The sequence below is a fragment of the Schistocerca nitens genome, chromosome 5 (genome assembly GCF_023898315.1).
Source record: "Schistocerca nitens isolate TAMUIC-IGC-003100 chromosome 5, iqSchNite1.1, whole genome shotgun sequence".
Taxonomy (NCBI): Eukaryota; Metazoa; Arthropoda; class Insecta; order Orthoptera; family Acrididae; genus Schistocerca; species Schistocerca nitens.
Genome location: NC_064618.1, coordinates 119,448,592 through 119,470,315, shown reverse-complemented (window position 1 = coordinate 119,470,315; position 21,724 = coordinate 119,448,592).

The window sequence follows — 21,724 nt, the reverse complement described above, 5'->3', positions numbered from 1 at the left end:
ATGAATCAAAGACGCTACCCTAGACCACGGGTACTCCACAATTATACTGCACGCTAATTCATTTCTGGAATTCGTAGTCCCTTTCGCATCCACAGTCGCTAACACATTATGGGCACATCGATTCATCTCTCTTGTTTGATTACGAACCAGTACATGCCATTCGATTCATATGTAGGTTTCAGTCCATCAAACAATATCACATAATTATGTTATTCTCCGGCTGTGTTGGCCGTCGGTTCTAGGCGCTTCAGCTGCTACGGTCGCAGGTTAGAATCCTGACTCGAGCATGGATGTGTATGATATCCTTATGTTAGTTAGGTTTAAGTAGTTCTAAATCTAGGGGACTCATGACCTCAGATGTTAAGTCCCATAGTGCTCAGAGCCATTTGAACCATAATTATATTATTCAAAATGGTTCAAATGGCTCTGAGCACTATGGGACTTAACATCTGAGGTCATCAGTCCCATAGAACTACTTAAGCCCAACCAAACTAAGCACATCACAGACCCATCCATGCCTGAGGTAGGATTCGAACCTGCGACAGTAGCAGCAGCGTGGTCCCGGACTGGAACCTCTCTTGTGAAACTTAATTTAAACCTAGATTATAGATGTGATATGGCATAGGTCATCCTTCGATCCATTGTAGAACTTGGAAACCCACTCAGGGAATATTCGTTCACATTTTTGTTGAACGCAGTTTGTTTTTTTCCACCCTGCATTAAAACATTTCCTTTTATAAATAGTGCAATTTATAAACAATGTTTTGTGAGTAGAATAAAATTTCCAATGGTAAACTTAACTTCTTTTTCGAAGTTATTTTACCAGGTAACTAAAAATAGGAAAGCCTTGAACCCCTTCCACTAAATTTAGTTAGTATTAAGATTCTTTTACAGGGAGTGCAGTGGAGCTGACGCTGAAATCATTAAGTATTTGGTTATATCATCGCTAGTCTCACTGAACTCTTCTGAAGTCTACATGTCACGTGTGGTCTGGCGTCTCCTTACCAGCAACAGGTCCCAGGTTCAAACTAGCCAATTCCCTAAAAAACACGCTCAGAGCGTCGTTGCGCGAAAGTGGTAGGGAGACACTATATAGAACAAACAGACACTACGCAGAATGTTAGAATGTGTTCACGAGAGTCAAGCTCTAGGGATAAATGGTATTTCAGCGCAAATGTCAGTAAGCATTTGCTGATTTCATGATACAGCTAACCGCTGACTTAAAATCAAAATGGAGAATTATGTCCAGAGTAATTTCAGTTTTCTTTAGAAATTCTTTTTACATACAGTAAAGGATAGGTCGGTTGGTTTAGAGACTTAAGAAACCAAAGAAATAATAAAATTTTAAGATAAAATTTTAGCTGACTTATGGTGCTGAACACATTTAATGGTACGAAAGACATGTTTTCTAGTGGGAGCATAGACAAGGTGTTTGAATTGCCGAACTGAATTAAGTGTGACACGTTTGTTTGTGTGGCCATCCTCCGCAGCAAGCATATAAATACACGTTTTGTAAATCAAACTGCCTTTTCCTGCTGCTATAGCAATTTGTATTTGGCTATAGCAGCAGGGAAAGGCAGTTTGATTTACAAGACAAGTATGAATTAAGTGTGTTTGGCTAGTACTATAAATCAATTGTTTTCTTGCTAAACTGTCTGTGAATGAATCGGTTCTACTGGGAAGGGAGTTCAGCGCCGAATCTATAGGCATTAGGGAAGCTATACCATTGTTGGCAGCCACACCACAGATGTATTTCGTTAGCTATCAACCTCCAGCACTGACGGGAGCCGCAGATTGACGCATCGTTCGACACAGTACGCGGCCAAGTGGATTATGGTTCAAAATGGTTTAAATGGCTCTGAGCACTATGGGACATAACATCTGAAGTCATCAGTCCCCTAGAACATGCAACTACTTAAACCTAACTAACCTAAGGGTATCACACACATCCATGCCCGAGGCAGGTTTCGAACCTGCGACCGTAGCGGTCGCGCGGTTCCAGACTGAAGCGCCTAGAACCGCTCGGACACAACGGCCGGCAAAGTGGATCATGAATTTCTGCAGAGGTGGCTGGACTGCGAACGATCTAAAATTTTATGACAGAACACCGATCGTGCGCTGTCTTTGTGATAGTGAAGTGCTTCGAAGAAATGCTCCAAGCAAAATGTGATTTCAAATGAGTGTAAGTCGAGTTATCTCTAATGTTTGCTAAATTTATATGATTTATGTTTATCTGCTAATTTAATAAATATTCCGTTTTTTTATAATTATGGTTACAGTTAGTAAATTTAAGCTGATGATAGATTATGACACACTAGCAGATACACGGTGTTCAATACTCAACTAAAAAGATGCTTACATTATGGTTCTGACATGTAAGTAATAAATTTTGTTTATTATAGTATGTATGTATTTATTATGTTATGTATGTCAGATACGAAGTGACTGAATGTACCAAGTTATCGGACTAATGTGCCACATTAAATGCAGGTATGTAACGTATCCCGTATGTAGGCGAGTTATTCCTTATTTAAATATTATTGTAATGTACTAGTTAAGTTTGTGAAGTGGTCAGGTTGAGTCAGATCAAGTGGAGACACACACGTTTTGAATGGTGCGCTCAAGTGTCCGATTCCGTGGACTTTTCGTTCAGAACTTGAGAAAGATTTTGTAAGTTATTCGTTTATCTTTTATTTAATAATACTGTGCATTTTATTAACTGGCAATTCTAGCCAATGCTTGGACTGTATAACTAAAGGTTCACAGCTAAAGATTTTTTTGCAGCGAGTTAGTTGCTGGGGATGAAAGCAAACGTGCGCTGATAGACCTTATGACTGCTTCCACCAAATGTTTTTAAACAGAGACGCGGATAGCCTAATTACCTAAGGTGAGAGCAACATCAGTTAAGCTCACAACAGGTTTGTTGATATGGGATGCTGTTCAGAGAGTATCTACTCAGCAGAAAACCATTAGGTGAAGTGGCAGCTAGAATGAGAAATTCTCAAGTTATGTAATGACATTAAGTTTTGTTACCACTTTACGTCAGATTTAAAGAAGTCGGAAGTATCATCATAACATTTTTTCTTGATGATGGGCTGTTTACTGGAAGGAGTACAGATGGTTTTCCTGAAGTTCTGAACAAGCTGACCCAGAAGTTTGAAATAACATTTGTCATATCTTGAAACGTAAATTAAAATAAGTTTATCGGGAATTTTAGGATTTCAACCTATTTATAGAAAGAAATTCTCAAGACAGTTGTAGTTTTACTGTTTAAAAGCAGCAGGTACGGCTACGGAGCATATAATGGTGACAGATGAACAAAATCTCGTCAGCGATGAGCCATTGGTAAGGACTTAGCACCAATGAGAAACTATGGGGAGTCTGCTGTACATTGCAACAACATCTCGCCCATACATTTGATTTTATTATTAATTACTCAGAAAGATTTGGATATAAATCAATGGATAGTCACTGTAAAACGGTAGAAGGAATTTTTCAGTACGTAAAATTAATTATCAGTTGTGCTATATTCTTTGATGAACGTTACACACCACCTTCCTATTGTTATTCTAATTATAGAGATGATATCCCAACTAGATGCTCCACCAATGGAGTTCTTATCTTGGAAAAGGGACCTATTGTATGGCATGCTCGAAAGGAACGTCTAATGACAACTTCAATAGCTGAAACAGAATACCAATCCACCGTCTCCTCGATCTGTCTATATGTTGGATACGAAACTTTGGACAAGAACTTCGAATTTCAGCTCTGAAAGAATTGTGACAACAATGCGCTGAAAATCAAGCTGTCATACATACGTTAAAGTACACCTATGAAGAAAAAAATGACAGGGAGAAGTAACATATAGAAATTCCACGGAAGTTCATCTAGCAGGATAACAGACTGACTATAAAAATTAAACTTCTAGGAAGGCCAGGCCAACATATTGACTTACTGCCTCAACCACAGAGTCGTAAGGTGTTCGAAGAGTTAAGAAAAGAAATTAAGGAACAGTGCTGAGAGTTACTTGTTTTTATAGTGTGGTGTCACCGCTAGACACCACACTTGCTAGGTGGTAGCTTTAAATCGGCCGCGGTCCATTAGTACATGTCGGACCCGCGTGTCGCCACTGTGTGATCGCAGACCGAGCGCCACCACATGGCATGTCTAGAGAGACGTACTAGCACTCGCCCCAGTTGTACGACGACGTTGCTAGCGACTACACTGACGAAGCCTTTCTCTCATTTGTCGAGAGACAGTTAGAATAGCCTTCAGCTAAGTTAATGGCTACGACCTAGCAAGGCGCCATTAACCATTTGTAACGTTGCATGTACCTCAAGATAGAGTCTCACTTGTATCATCCAGAATGCTGTATACCAAAGGACAATATAAAAGTTAAGTGTTCTAGTAGCTACGTTCTTTTCTTTATCACATTCATTACGAATCCTGTTCCAGACTTAACGGCAGACGGCGTGAGTTGACGCATGCCCTTTCGGCTACTTCACTGTGGACTGGCTGCCTTAACAGTCCACTACATATAGCTTGTTGTTACATGATGTGCAGACTGTTTATATACCTGTATACATGTTCCACATATTTTTTTAATAATAATATAGCCGTTACCCTATGTTCAATTAGTTTCATCCAAGCACGTTATATGTGAAAAAGGTATATTAATGTTATTCCAAATATCGCCAAACTGTTACTTATCATTAAAACCAGAATTTATGAAGAAGTAACCACAAAGGAAGATCATATCTAGTTACACACGACGAAGAACCTTCATCATAAAGTAACCTAACATCGTGGAGACAATGAGGAAGCGTAATACTCTCTCTGATATATAGTACTAAGGTCATGTAAAAGGTTTATTAGATACCATCATCACTGCTCCAAAGAGACGCTACTATAAACATGTAATTCCATTCATACATAAGTACAGCGATGGGTAGAATTGTTGAGAATACTTCCTAACCAATTAATCACTTACAACTGTTAAATGTGTCTAATTACTCACTAATGAAAGAAGAACGTGATCTGTCATTTTCGGGGAATTCCTGGATGCCTTAACAACACTTGAGCATTGACGGATAACGCTATAAAAGAAATTTAAATACGATGAACATATGTTATTAACATTACTATAAATAATTTATCTGCCTGAGGATACCCTCGAAGTGATATAAATTTTCTCAATACAATAAAGGAATACATAGGTCAAATAAAATGATATAATTATATACACGTGTGTTTAACGATGACAGGGCAGGCGATCGGCAGTATACTTGTTCAAAGAATGGTTTCGGTAATTTCCTGAATTGAAAAACTTGGAATACTTTAATGAGCATGAAAATCCATCCTTCCCAATCTAGCGCCAGTGACTATACAAATGCACCGTCTCGACCGGCTACACCCAATATACAGTGCTCTTACAATTGTAGATACTTGGAACATGTAAGTTTAATAACACAAAAAATAATAACATAAAAATAATAACGTATCATTCATTATCTCCATTCTTCTCGCGGCCCAAAGCCACACGCACTTGCAGAAGACGTGAAGACCACGACTACGCTGATGCTCCGCTGCTACATCTCCAAGTCCTCGCTGCTGCCTCTCTGAAGTGCAGGGTCAGCGTTCTGCCAGGATGAGTGAGACGTCGAGCTGAGGCAGACGGTGAGACATTAGTATTACACTCCTTGGGTGTAAGACTTTCCTCCCAATACCGTTACTTTGCCGACGTATGTTATTAAGTCAAACATTTGTATTAGTTATAGCTTATTTTATCAAACGATAGCGTGAGTAACTTACTTAATCAGTAATTCTATGGCATGCATTACTTAAGATCTAGACTTTGGTGCCCTTGTGAAGAATGTATTCGACATTTCTCTGCCTACTTTTTTCTGATGTGCAGAAAACACTTGTAGATGAATTTATTTGGTTCGGTAAGGACGCTAATATCTTTTAACTGGTTCCTCACAATGGACTCGTGGTACTTTCGTTAATATTGTAACGGCCCTTGCCTGCAGTTCTAAAACTATTCCGGTGTTTCCTGTATTTAATCATCTGAAAACAATCTCATAGTTCCAAACTGTTTATTAATACCACTAGTATGTAATAACAGGCCACTGGCTGTTACACATTCATGGCAAGTGACTTATTCTCTTTGCTAGAATTTTCCTTTGTTTATTCCATGTCAACTGTTAGTCATTATTCATCCGTAAAAATTTTCTATTTCATACATAATCTTATCATTTACGTTGAATGTGTGAGAGTTATTTTCTCTCTTTAAATTGAACTGAACACTTCTGATATCTTCGTGTTCATTGTCGGCGTGTTATGTATTGCCAATTGTAAACATCGCTGAGAGATAAATCAAAGTGCTCGATGCAGTCCGTCGATCTGACCAAAGCGGTCATAACAACTCCTAAAATTCAACACAAATAAAATATAAAAATGACGAACAAGTAGATAGTCCGTTCTCATGTCGCAATAATGTAAACCAATACTGAGTCATATAAATTAGAAATACAAAATATAGAAGCTGATGAGACGAAAGTGGGAATTTAGGTTTTTGAGGTGTAAAAAATATCCTCTGCAAAAGAACGAAAGTAATGAAATCCGCTAATCGAAAAAGCCAGAGAAAAACGAAAAGTTGTGATTGTTGCTTTCCATGACGCAAAAAAGTAGGAAATTTTGCAAGTCGACTGCAATTTGCAATATTTTCGGAGTACATGAAAGCTCTAAAAAAATTGAATAGCTGACTCCTGAATCACTTCCTCCTGCCAAAAGAAACGGATATTAAAATGTAACGGGTGTATCCGTGCAGCAAAAATATACAGCGCGGGGAACAAATAAATGAAACGACTAAATTAATGTTAGAGATCAAAGACATGAAACTATAGGTTCATATGTTAAACTGACAATAACACAGAAACGGAGCCTCTATCTCCCAAAGCAAGTAGTACGGCGAATAAGAATCATATATTGCAAAGAAAATATAACACTCAATAATGTCAGGATCATGTAAATTGTAATCACTGTTTCGCTCGTTACTACGATAACCAAAGATAATGTTTAAAATGTGAATGATTGGCAGCCACGGGAATACGTTATTGCACTGGCAGTAATAGCTAGTAATACTGTATACATTATCGTTGGTGTCACTTTGCGCTCGCCACTATATTACGATTTTAAAATGCTCGTAAACAACTGTTTGTGTTGAGATAATACAGTCGTAAGAAATTGGATAAACCGATATAACTATATTTCCTTTACAGTTTTGATATAGTGATCAATGATCGTGTCGTGTTTGCTTCTATTTTTTCGTGCAGAAGACGGAAGATGGAATGACAGAAAAACATGTCAATGCATGAACAAATAGAAACATCTTACGTATTTTTGCTTTTGTACTGTATGTAAGCCTAAAAATTACATTACAATTTGTCTTAACTGACGTACCGCCACTCCTAAGTAGTTCATACGTATTTTAGGGGTCTGAACAGAAAGAATATTAACAGACGTAGCCTAATGATGTATTCGTGATCAATGGCACTGTTATCGTGCCAAAGGCTGGCATCACCGTTCAATAGCATCGGTGAAGCAGGGATGTGGAGTGACTGGCGGCGTTCGTGTGGGTGGAGTGAAGAGGGAAGTTAGTTACTTCCGAGCAGTCGCATGGTACGGTTGAAGCTCTCGACTGCGGCAGCTGGACACTTGCCTATATGAGTCACCCATGTTTCTGAGGAGACTATATGGTACGAATTTAAACGTCTTCTGGGTGGAAGCAATGTGATACACACAAGGAGCGGCGTGAGTCCCCTGAGTGGAATCTTGGGAGACTCTGTCGAGCATAAATGGTGTATGAATCAGTGTTGTGTGTTTGTGTAAGCCAGTCATTAGTCATTTGAATAATTGCAATAGAACGTATGTTTCAGAGAAATTTCTGCATCTAAGTAAGAAAACAGTCTTGTTCGTGTGTATAAGGGAGACGGCCAAGGACTCAGCTTCTTTTTGGTGTGGATAAACGAAAGCAATAGATCCCGACCTGCGACACTCCCAAAGTGAATTAGTAGACGATTTCTGTAAGAAAGATTGATACAACAGAATCGTTATTAATATGTTAATATGATTAATCCTTCTGCGTATTTTATATTAGCTCTTTGGTCTTGGGTGTTGTTGCAGGGTTTGAGTTTTAATTAAGAGGCGATATGGGGGCATTGGTCAGCCTTAATAATATATTAATCCTTTACTTAGATAAGGATGACCTTATTTGTTGCTTTTAATAAAAATACAAGTTCTGATAAACTGATCGTTTTGAAGATTTCATTGATTTTGTGGGACGCTAGTGGAGATCTAAAAGGAGGCTACCAATACGTAATGCTGTGCGTTGATGCATTTACCATGTTTACCTGGTTTTGCCCCATCAAAGCAGCAACAACACAAGCTGTGGTTAAGAATCCGAAAAATAATTATTTTTTTTTTTTTTCATTTTGGGCCACCCCATTTCATTGCTGTTAATTATGTTTTTGGTGCCTAGTATCTCTTAATTATTACGATTTTTCACTTTTCCAAAAAGGGAGAGGGCGTACCTGGGTAAAAGCAGTTCGCAAGGAGTACGTGTCTCCCACAAATGTTTTATGTGTGTATTCCCAGAAGTTTCGTGAAGAACAGATGAACTTAACTGGTCAGACGGGAAGGCTCCAAGAAGACGCTCTTTCTCCGTATTCCTTTCGTATCTGTCACATTCTTAGCAAGTGATCACCAGAAGCAAGATTCCTGTTCTTGAAAATGTGATGAAATTTGGAAAGTGTCTTATAAGAGTTCATCACCGAGTTGAGATGAGTGTTGCTTAGCGAACGTGTCACAACGAAAATGAAAGCCAATGGAGGAATTGAGAGAAAAAAATAGTTAATGAGCGCAAAGAAAAAACCTAATGTCCTATAGCAGCAGTTTAGGCGAAATGAGGACGGAATACAGACTGATCGGGATGCAGTTATTTACCTCGCAAAGGAAAGGTGACTAACGAAGAGGCATAAATTAAATGTAACTACAAAAACCTTATTTAATTTTTTTATTCTTCTTCAATTTCTGATACATGCATTAACTAATCACGCTGCTTTACTGGTGCTACTGCATTTATTAATCTTTTAGTAATTTTGATCAACTTCGAACTTGCTTCAAGTATTATGCTCGTTATAAAACTGCCCTTGAAGTAGAACGTGTTATTTGTCTGATAAAATGTGTCTTTATTGCTTTGCGTGTTCTTTCGAAAACCATGGTCTACTTTAAACCTACACATAACTTGGTGTTCTCATGATAAGGTACTGTAATGTATGTTCTGAACACAATTAGTATTCTAATATTGGCTCAGGTGCAGAATTTGTTCAGACCACCTCGCAAAGCTCACAACGGCGCTTTTTTTTTTGTTTTTTTGGAAAATCGCAGTAGTACAATTCGTAAAGTTCTTGACGTTAGGTGAGGTCAGATGGCGGCTTCAAACAGATACGCCTCAACCAGAGTAGTAATGTACGAGTATGTCAGTGTAATCATCGTACGCTAGTTAACGAATGACAGCATCGAACTCAATGGTACAACATCATAGCTTAAAACAGCTACAGGGTATAGAAATTTCGAATTCAGCTCCTTTCTCGATATCGTGTGCTTCCTCAGCTAGGAGTTATGGTGTTTACCAGTGAGTAGAGAATTGCTGTCATCATTAAACAGAATTTTCACTCCATGTGTTCAACTGTCTGGGAAGTCATCGATACATATTACGAACAGAACAGATCATAATACACGTTCGTGAATATTTCCCATGTTAATATTTTCACGCCGATATTTGTTTCACTAATAATTAAACATCATCTGGAATGTGGTTCATTGTATCTCTCTAGGCATGGCTGTACTATTTGTTAGCTGTTCTAGTTATTTCAAATGCTCACAGTTTGTTTAGCAATAGTTAATTGTCAAGAGTGGCCAACACGTACGTCACAAAAACGATGTCGTAAATAGAAGAAATAGTCACGATTGGGAAGAAATGATAAGTTTATCTAGCTTTACCCCGTGATAGCAGCGACGACACAAGCTGTTGTTAAGGATCTGAAAAATATTTTTCTAATTTTTGGATCGCCTCAATACACTGTCGTTAGTAATGTTATTAGTAGCTCATTTCTCGTGATTATTAAGATACTTCAGATTTTCAAAAAGGAGTCGGTAAAAGTAGCTGGCAAGGAGAACGTGCCTTCTACTAAAGCACGATCCCAGCAGTTTCGTGAAGAAGACATGGAATTCATCGGTCAGACTAGGAGACTTCAAGAAGCACCTGTTCCCTCTGTTTTCCTTTCGCATCCATCGCATTTTTAGAAAATGGACGCCTCAAGGAAGCCTCACGTTCGTGGAAATGTTGGTGACAAAATTCGAAATGTGCGTTTATCACCATATTGAGATGAGCGTTGTATTGAAAATCTGTCATTTAAAAACAGAAAAATAATCGAAGAGCTGAGAAAAAAGATACAGTTAATCAGTGCAAAGCAAAGAAAAAAAGGAAGTCCTATGCAGCAGAGTAGGTGAAATGAGAAGAGAATACAGACTGACAGGGATATTGTTGATGTACTTCTCAAAGACGAGGTCTTTAACGAAGAGGGTTATGAAAGTGTAAATAAAAAATAGCCGCCAAAACCTTGTTTTATTCTTTATTATTCATCACGTTCTGATTCGTACTGTAATAACTCGTGCTGCAATAGTAGTGTTTATGTATTTGTTACTCTTTTATTAGTTTTGATCAACTTCGACATTTCGAAAAATGTTGTCCTAGTTATAAAAGTGCTCTTAGATAGATATCGCGCTGTTTGTCTTTGATAAAAAGTTGCTTTTTATTCCTTTGTGTGTTGTTATCTCATATTCAGAACGTAATCAAACTACCTCGTAAAGTTTAAAACGTTATTTCGCTTCAAAACGTCATATTTGTACTATTCATAAAGTTCTTGACGTTTGATGAGGTCGGATGGCAGTATCAAGCTTCGGTAACCAGATGCGCTTCACCAATTTAGTAATGTTCGAGTACGTCTGTGTTAGTAGCGTATGCTTGGTAACGAACGATAGCACCAAACACAATGACACCACATCACGACTCAAAAACGCTAGGCGGTATCAAAGTTTCAAATCCAGCTCCCTTGACGATTCGTGTGCTTTTTCAGCCAGGAAGTTTGGTGTTTACCAGTGATTAGAATGTTGCTGTCTTTTTCAAGCAAAATTTTCTTTCCATGTCTTCAAAGGTTCTGGAAATCATTGATACATATTACGAACAGAACAGAAGATAATATACGTTGGTGAGTATTTCCCATGTTCATGTTTTCAGTTTGATATTTGTTTCAGTACCAATTAAACATAATCTAGTCGCGGTCATCCTATTTTTTAGGCATGGCTAGACTATCAGTTAGCTATTCTGCTTATTATAAATGCTAACAGTTTGTTTGGAATATTTTACTGTCAAGAGTGGCCAAACTGTACGTCAGAAAAGCGATGTCGGAAATAAAAGAAACAGTCGGGCTTGGGATTAAAATTCAGAGCTGAAGGGCATCAGTGATATCATTGACTGGTGACATTGACATCTTCAGTGAACGTAAGGGGGTATCCCAGAACGTACTGAATCGTACAACAAGTCCCTAACCCCCAGGATGGAATATGAGTACGCCAGCTGTCTGATTGCACTTTTATTCGTGTGAAAGTGAACGGTAGGTTTGTAACTACTTTGCGATTGTTGTGGCTGAAGGGGAAGGGGAGGGGGGTGGGTACCAGCTGAGTATTCACCTACTGGGATATGGGAATCCGGCTAAACAACACATCCAAGAGAACATTCACACACGTCGTTAATCCGCCGGCCGGATCAAATCCGTGGCTGTCGCACTTTTCAGTCCTGGAAGCGGCGCTATAACAAGCAAGCCTATCTGGGCAGATGAAAACTGTGGGATCTCGTCGACTCGTCTCACATAGGGTACCTAAGGGATGCTGCATTCTCGGAATGCTATACAACATTTCAAGCAAAATCACATTAACAGTTATTATTACAAATAAGGAGATTGACAATACTGAAAACGAATAACTGAGGGCGTTGGATGCAGCTGCTAGTCTGAGATGAAATGTTTACTCAGTGGAGGAAGTCTTGGAGTGCCTCATCAAAGCTGTCAAGAAACTATTGGTTCATACAGACATCTCAAAAACCTTGGACAGATCTAATGATATTGCAGTAACACTGTCATCCAAACCCAGAGGCTTCCTTTACATTTGCGACATCGGCCATACAGCTAGCGTCGGAATGACTTTTTTAATATTGAAATGTATCACGGCCTCAAACCATTTGTACGAAACATGCTATAACCGCAAATTAAGCCAATGGTGTAATAAAAATAAAATGCATTCATTAATAAAATATTAGGGTTCATATAATTAATCATAGATACTTATTACATATTTAGCCCATCAAAACGCTTTCATTAATAAAGAAATGAGAGTCCGTATGACTAATCATGTTTACCACATATTTACTACATTATAGTGCAAAAAATCGCTTTTCCTTCATTCGTATTTCCGCTTCTACTATGGAATCTTATAGCAGATCCATACTTTCAGGTCTTCTGTCTGTAAAAGAACTTTAATGTTCGTTGGTAATGCCAAAAGACATTATTCGCTGCCATGGTTTCGTGGTTTCTTAACATCTTCTGTCGTGGTCGATGGCGATAATTAGGTTAACTCCTTCTTCACTGTGGTATTCAAATGAAGAAGTTGGGATGATGTTGAGGCGACAGAGGTGTATTAGAGACCCCCAAAATTTGTCGTTCTCACCATAAAGTCTCTACTCTAACCGGAATTTCGGTAGCAAGGACGTGATGGGAGATTAGGTACCGCAGTTGCACAATAGTATCTCACTTTCATTTCATAAGAGTGGCGCAGGTCATTGCTGTGGCGACCATTGTTACTTGTCCTTATGGCATGTTGGAGATACTCAGGAACGACCTTATTGTGTTCCACTATACCAGTGCAGAGCGCTTCTCTGGCCAGAGTATTTACCTCGTCAGAAGTGGGTAGTAGTGCATTTGTAGACTCTGTAATGACCGATGCTCTCCTTCTGTTATCTTGGAAGTATGACTCTTCTTGGTTAACAAATGAGTGTTCACAGAAATTGCATAAGCTAGGGCACTACAGGGCTGCTCTGTGATAACGTCTGAAATGCAATATTTTATTCTGTATCAGTTGTCATGATGTAAGCATGACAAAAGATGGCGAGCAAATAGAAGGACATGCAGCAAGAGTAATAATAAAGCTGAAAACATTATTGATAGTTTTAATATTAAATAAGATGTACTTTCAGCCGTGCCCCATGCATATCAGAGGACTGCCACTATTTATTCAGTGCCTCATAAAGTATTGTCAACGTTGGTGGAGCACAGCATGGTTATCGCAGATCGCGCTTACCGTCAGCCTCCAGTAAAGATTTAGGAAGCATCTGAGACGCGCACCACAACACAGACCTTAGACTTGTTGAGTGATGTTTCAGTTTCGTAAGCTTTTTCTATAGTTTGTCAATTGGCGCAAATCCTTGGGAGAGCTGCTGTCCACATACTGTTGGGAAGCCATATCTTTCCGCAATCCACTAAACAATCAATTTCCATAAATACACTCAACATGGAGAAGCGTGGAAAAGGACTCAATAATCGAGACCATAGGAAAGTAATTTCACATCCGGCCAGCGACTTGATTTCAATTAACACGGTTTAACTTGATTGTTCTTTACAAATGTTTCTCGTAATGTCTGAATTCAGTCATCATTAGTTAATTTAGTAATTCACTCATCAGTGTCTCGTGAAAAAATGAAAAACATTGGTTTCAATTTTCTCTATGTGCATTGTTTCACTTAATAGTGAAAACATAAACTCTTGAAAATATTTATTATAGACTGTATTTTTTAGCTTGGTGTAAAACCGCGCCACACAGCATTGCTAAGCAAGATTCATGGATTAACCGTAGGCAAGATACACGTTCAGACGGTCGATTGGATGACTGTGGAGGAGATAACTCCAAATGGGTAGGTCAGCAGGGACCATGCTACTAATGTTACAACACTCATCCCTTCTGCAACATTACTGACACTCTAATGTCATCACAAACAACATCATTTTAGTGTTACTGTAATTGGTCCAAATTTCCTACCATATTTCTATATCATCAGAATCGGTTTCACCTGATTATGCAGACAACTGTTCTTAATATTTTCCGAACGCATTTCAGCACATATGTGTCATCATCAGTGATTCATTCTTTATACCTTAGTGGTAAGACTGCTTTCTATTGAAAGTAACAATTTATCTGTGTAACTATTATACAGTGTAAGAGTTTTCCAGGTAGACCATTTCTCTGTATAACTGGTTGCGGCGTAACCATTTCCAGAGTTAGGATTATCCAGTTGAATCATCCTCCAGAATACCAATTTTGAAGTGTATCTGTTTCAATGCAATCATTTTCCAATGCAAATGATTCTAATGCTACCTTTCAGCTTGTAACTACATCCAGTCTAAACTGTTTCTAGTGCAAACACCTCCTGATCAACCATTTTCTGGTGTAACCATTTCCCAGGATAACGATTTCCGTTGGAATCATCTTCCAGTCGACCCATTTCCACTGTAACCAGTCTCCTTTGTAAGCATTCCCAGTGTAACTCTTTTCCATTATAACAATTTCCAGTGTGACCATTCCCAGCGTAACCATTTTCCATTCTGTTTTATAGTGTAACTATTTCCAGTGTAACTGGTTTCCGTGTTAACTGTTTGCAGTATAACCATTATGCATTGAAACCATTTTCCGGTGCAAATGCATTCCAGTGTAAACATTCTCCACCATTGCCTTTCTGCAGTGTGTCTGTTTCCATGTAAGCATTTGCGTGTCTCACTATGTCTGATTTCACCTTTTCCCATTGTCTCCATTACCAGTTGAAATGATGCTTCTTTGAATAATTAATAGAATATGCCCCAATCTTTCAATTAAAACTAAAGTACATTAAGAATAAATTTTCTCTGTGCATATGAAATGATAGTATGGCATTTTTGGCCGGGAGGCCTTATCTGAGGAAGTTCGGCCGCCGAGTGCGATTCTTATTGCAGTCGACGCCACTTTGAGTGACTCGCCTGCCGTTGATGACGATGAAATAATTATGAGGACAACACAATACCCAGTCCACGAGCGGAGCAAATCTCCAGCCCGACCGCGAATCGTACCCGGGCTATGGGAGTTAAGCACGTTAGCAGTCAGCTAAGCAGACGGACTTCTTTGTGTACATAAATCTGTGAAGTAAGGAGAATAGGTCACGATTAAATGTAAGGAATGCATTTTTTTGCTGTCCCGGTGACGAATGTTCCAGAGAAATGTTTTTCAATCGAAACAGTAACGCAAGTTGAAGGCAGTCGCCGTAATTTGTTTTTGTATTTTATAAAAGCAGGAGCTGTGAGCTTTCTCTCTCTCGTTTGTTTTCGATAGCTGTTTCACAAGATGTAAGAGTCGCTATCGTATCTATAACGTTTGGTTCAATAATTACACCAATTTTATTAAAATAGCTGTGATTAAATTAACAATCTACTTTTCATTTTCACTAATTCCACGTATCAAATTATTGTGCTGCATTTTAGAACTTTTTCAGGCTGCAGTGAAGGAGAGCTGCCGACGAAATGTATGGTGGCCACAGCCGAACGCTGCTAGTGTTCAGTCTGCTTTTACTTTACCAGACTTTTATTTTAGCGTTCCTGAAATCTCTTATACCGTTCGTCTCTATAAGTATCCAGGCAACGTAATGATGCAAACTCCGTAATTTGGAGATCGGTCACTGGCCTTTAGACAATACCTTCGGTCAACGTCTCAGCGGTGTAATCGGAATCTGATGACGGTTGGCGGAATATATAATTTCATTATCCACAGGTAAAAATTTTCTATGCACCATTTAACCATTTCAGAAGCTTTGCCACCAGCGAAAGCGATAAATATAATATTACACTATTTAAAAAAAATACCAGTAATATTAATTTGCGCAACTGTATGATGTTAGTTGATGCTTGTTTGTTCTATTTTTCGTGAATCAACTATATTGCTGGAGTCAAGAATAAAATGACAGGTACACGAAAAATAATTGAAATTAACTCATGTAACGGGAATTAGGACGGACTGCAAGTAGAAACACGAAAAAAAGCATGGTTATCAACATCTTACCAGTTGCCTCTGCTTTCGTAGTCTGCTACGTATAGCTCGTTTAATTCATGGTCAGTTTTGGATTTTCTGCCTTGGGCGTAGTTTGTAATTACAGTAGGCATTGTTGCTAAATGGTTCAAATGGCTCTGAGCACTATGGGACTGAGGTCATCAGTCCCCTAGAACTTAGAACTACTTAAACCTAACTAACCTAAGGACATCAAACACATCCATGCCCGAGGCAGGATTCGAACCTGCGACCGTAGCGGTCGTGCGGTTCCAGACTGAACGTTGTTGCTAAGCGCTATACTAAGATGGCTCGTGTTCCACTGCGCGCAAATGAAATGAAAACGAGTGATAGTGGATTGTTTTAGTTTGAAGCATCCATATTCCCATTTTGGTAATACAACAATTAGTTGCTGGTCAATTTACGCTAATTATTCAATGTTTTGTCAAGAGATTTTATTTCAAAGTATATTTTCAATTTGTGTTACGACGAAGATAGGTAAACCTGAAGACAAGGATTCCGCAAATGATAGTGTTTCTGAAAATAGCGTCGACGGCGGTAACAACAGTACGGATGCAACGGTGGCAGAATCCGATGCTGAAAATGTGGAGGCAGAAGGTAATACGCAGGCACAAGCAATTGAAAGTTCCGAGCAAATACCTCCTGCCGCTGTAGATCCTTTTTCTCTGTTATTCAATAAAATTTCTGAGATGGTTAATGCTCGCGATAAGGAACTGTTAAAGACAGTTAATGCACGCGATTAAGCGCTTGCTTCACGCATAAATACTATTGTTGAGAGAGATGTAGCGCTGACATCTCAAATATCTCAGGTAAATGAGGAATTAGTAAACGAGTTAAACACTGGTTTAGCAGCAATAGCATCCGAAATTACCAGCCTAAAGGAGGCATATAAGAATTTACCAGCAACAGTTGCCAAACTGTCAACAGTTGTGGAAACAATGCAATCAGCAGAGAAGATGATGGATGATGGGATGCGCGAATTAACACAACGTGTCGACAGCCTGTCTGTAGAAACAAAAGAAGAAGTGTTAAAAATCAGGTTACATGAGCAGAGTGAAAAATTAAATACCGAATTCTCCAAGTGGGTTGAGGAGAAACACAAGATACACAGCATAAAATAGATTCAGAGTGGAAAAGCGCAATACAAAGGGCTGGGAGCGAAGCGATGGCCGAACTCGGCTCCTCTAAACAAACGCTCCGCTCGGATAAAAGAGCACATAAAGCACATGATACATCAAGACCTTCCACAGTGGCGAGACGAAGTTTTGTCACAGGTGAGAGAAGTGCGGCGTGCGGTGGGAACAATATCAAGAGAAGCACCGACTATCGATACGCATATGCAGGACGCGTGCATTGCAGTTCACGGACATACTTTGAAGCATATCAGCCTGTAAACCCCAATGTACAACAATCGTGTGATGAGACTGGGGCAGGTGCAACCTTAACAGAGAACTTTCAGGAAGAAAGCCTGTTGAAACACAGACAATTTCAGGTCCTAATCCCACAAATAAGACAAGTCCATCGTGTAGTTTTTATACGTTCATTCCGCAAAGTGTTGCCCGTCATGGAATGAGAGGCAGAGAATACAATTCGTTGCCTCCAATATACAAGGAGACAGTGCTTTATGGGTAGGATGACCAGACGTCCGTATTAATCCGGACATGTCCTCCTTTTTAGCTCTTTGGCCAGGGTCCGGGCGGATTTTTACAGTGTCCCGCTTTATCGCAAAGCTGAGCGTAATACAGTTAAATTTACAATTCGTCCCGTTCTATTGCTCTTTTCTTACATACTTTAACTATTGGCACAGTCTTCGTGATAAACACGTACCAAGGCGGTGTTAGTAGGTGGCACCAGGGTCGTCGATGATATCGTTGATCGACCTATAAGCGAATGCATATATCGATTATTTAAAATTTTCGTTTCGTATCTTCGCTTTGTATTGGCTTGGCTTCCTGTAGTCCACGTGTGATTTGTGAGTGTAATTTTTAACCGAGTGAGTTACATAAAGTATTTGGCTACGTCTAAACGAAAGTGTACGTTTTCTGATTCCTTTCCTGCAAATATCCGGCTTTCAAGAAAGGGAGAAATGAATTTGAAGCGGAATGTAAGATATGTGGAGCTGGAACGTACGTCTCAGTGGCCAATAAAGGTAAGAAATAACTCGACAGATTAACTGTCATGATTTTATTTCATTGTTTCATAGTCATTCAATTTATTTGTATTCGGAAGGTTAAAGTGCAGTTTACATGTCGTCAGCTGCTGTTTGAATTGTAGATGTTGGTAGCGGTGCGTCGAATGAAGGGAGGTGAATGGTCATACGTTTTTCGCTTTTGTAAACAATTCTCGCGTTGTTGACATAACAAAAAAATTGGCGTCACAATCAATGTTTTTAATTTTTTATATTGCTCCGTTAACCACCACCTGACCATCAGTAACAATTAACTACTAGTTTTGCCGGTATTCCCGGCAGTCAATGACTTGTCCAAAGCTGACAGGTGGTAACCTCATCTGCATTTGACCCGTTTAATGTGTCCTCTTTTTTCTTCCTTTGTCCTCCTTTTTGAAGCTGTTTGTCCTCCTTTTTAAACAATTGCATCTGGTCACACTATTCATGGGCTACCGAAGCCGCAGAGAACTGTATACATTATGAACAATTTGAAAAAGGTTTTTCTGGCTAAGTACTGGTCAGTGGACATACAATAACGCCTTAGAAAGCAGGTCTTCAGCCCACAAATTTACAACCCAAAGCAGGGTGTACTTCGGAAGTACTTCGAAAAATTCGTTCATTTAAAAAGGTTAAGGGACGAACTGGTAGAGCACAAAGATGTATTGCGAATCTTAAAGGCATAGTTTCCTCTGCACATAACGGAAAATTTATTAATAGTCCCTGATTTTGACTGTGAATACTTTTTGTCAGTGCTTGATATCGTGGACCTAATACAAGGAGATGCGAAAACCAGCACTGCCAACAATGGCTCGCAGTCCGCTAATAGGAACGGCCACGGCCAAAATAATAGCCGTAACGGTGGGTCGCGAAGTAACGGAGGTACGTCGCAAACTGGACACGCACATCAGAACGGCAACAATGGTGGTCCACAAAGCGGACAGGCATTCTTTGAAAGGCAGAGTCGAAATAGTAATCGGTACCATCCCAGTTATCAAAATAATCGAAGCGGGAACCGAAAAAATAATAATAAGAATCAAGTCCACAATAATCAGTGGTCGCAAAATAATCAAGAGCAGTGTACGCCGGTAAAACAAAGTAGGAATAACTACAACCGGGACGTCCAGATGTTGAGGTGGCGCCACCGACAACGTCCGGGGTGTCAAACTAAACGCGACTGTATCAAGCTTCCGCGGGACGGAATGGTGGCAATAGTTTGAATGAACAGATGGACATGCTCCGATACAACGATGAGACTGACATGTGTCAAGTGTTATTTAATGAGGTAGACAATAATATTGAAGGTCCCTTGGAGTACCTACAAGCCGCCGTTCAAGCAGTTGTGGGAGGTATTCCCACGACATTGATTTTAGATACCGGTGCAAGTGTAAACGTGATAGGAGCCAATTTCTTTAAGAAAATAGCGCGTGTCTGCGAAGATACCGACTTTGCCAGTTCAAAATTGCGTGGTATCTGGTGCCATTGGTGCCAGAGGCCAGACTGTTACGCTGCAGGCACGGATGGGTATAGAATTCGGGAACGGAGCGGATCAATGCACGTTTCTCGTCGTGAAAATTTAACCGTGTCCTGTCCCGTAGGCATGGAATTCATGCTGGAACGGGACGTAATGATCGACCTCCCACGCTTGAAATGCCACATGAGGTGAGGAGTTTGTTGTGAATCTGAGAAAGACAAAAGCAAAACACAGCGGTCTTTGTCAAGGAATTCAAGTTAAAATTATCAAGAACACAATGCTGTGGGTGCAAGACTATTCAAAAAAATGGTTCACATGGCTCTGAGCACTATGGGACTCAACTGCTGTGGTCATTAGTCCCCTGGAACTTAGAACTACTTAAACCTAACGAACCTAAGGACATCACACACATCCATGCCCGAGGCAGGATTCGAACCTGCGACCATAGCACCAAGACTATTCACAGTATACGAAACTTGGGCCTGAACTAAATAACAGTGGGCAAAACGAAATAATTCTTCGTTCATACGATGCAAATACGATGAACCAAAAACCTAATCGGCTGAACAGAAAAAGGATTACGTATGTTACTCGAGAAATAGATCGAGGTATTTTCATTAAAGCCTGGCGTGATTAAGGATTATGTTTACCGGATGGAAGTACTATCGCATAAAACTTGCTGCCAAGCAACCTATTCTGTCCCGTGGTCCAAAAGGGAGGCTGTCAAACAGGAGCTTCAGATGATGATACAGTGGCGTCGTATAGAGCCTTCTGTTTAGCCATACAGCAGCTCATTATTAGCTGTGGGCAAAGCTGGCGAAGGGGTGCTCCATGTTCTTGATGCACAATCTACCAACAAAATAATTGTTCCCGTAAGAACCAGACGAGAAGTTTTATTATCTCCAAACGGATCTGAAGCAATATGTTCAATAAGGGTACTTGCACAGATGCCAAAGTATTTTCTCTTTTACATGTTATCCACCACTCTGCACTGTGAATATATACACTATTTGAAATTTTATGCTGAATCTGTCATACTATGAAAGTCCATTGCACCATCAAGAATGTGTACTAATGTACCATAACTAATTGACATAAATATTACCAGTGATATAAAGATAGCATTAGAAGGCGATAAAACTGGTGGCCTTTGTGTGACATTAGAAGCAATAATGATCTTTTAGTTTTAAGTGTTTGCTGAATTTAAGTAGTAATTAGGAAGTTTTCCTGTGTTTTTTCATGAAAGTATGTTTATGTTGTCAGAAGTGACTGTGTAATTAGAAAGTATCACTACGTCATTACGTGGCAGTACGCCATATAACGTGAAAAAATAATACTGAAATATTTCGCAAATTTAACAAAACTGACGTCTATCAGTTAATATGATCTGCAAAAGTTATTGTAATCTCTGTTCCTTCTGAAAAAGGGTCGACTCTCTTCCCTTTTGTTTCTTGGTAGTGTAAGAAGCCAGTATGTGACGAGGCACGAAAACGTTTAAGTTTCTTGCAATATTTAGACTAAATATAATCAAATATTACTTAAAAGTGTCGCTAATATTTTACTGTATATTCATGAAGCTATATATGAGAATCATTCATGCAATATTCGCGCAGAGGTCAACGCCATTATTCTAAATGATAATGGCCCAAAGCTGTCATAAATATTTTACTATTTGCTAACTTTGACAAACAAAAATAAATGTAAATGTAGGATATTTCTGTTGATTGGCGGTTCTTACTTTGATGCAATTATAGGAGTCAGTTTTTCCAATATTGAATCACAATTATGTAACATGATTTCAGTAATTCTTTGATCCCCACTTAACGGAA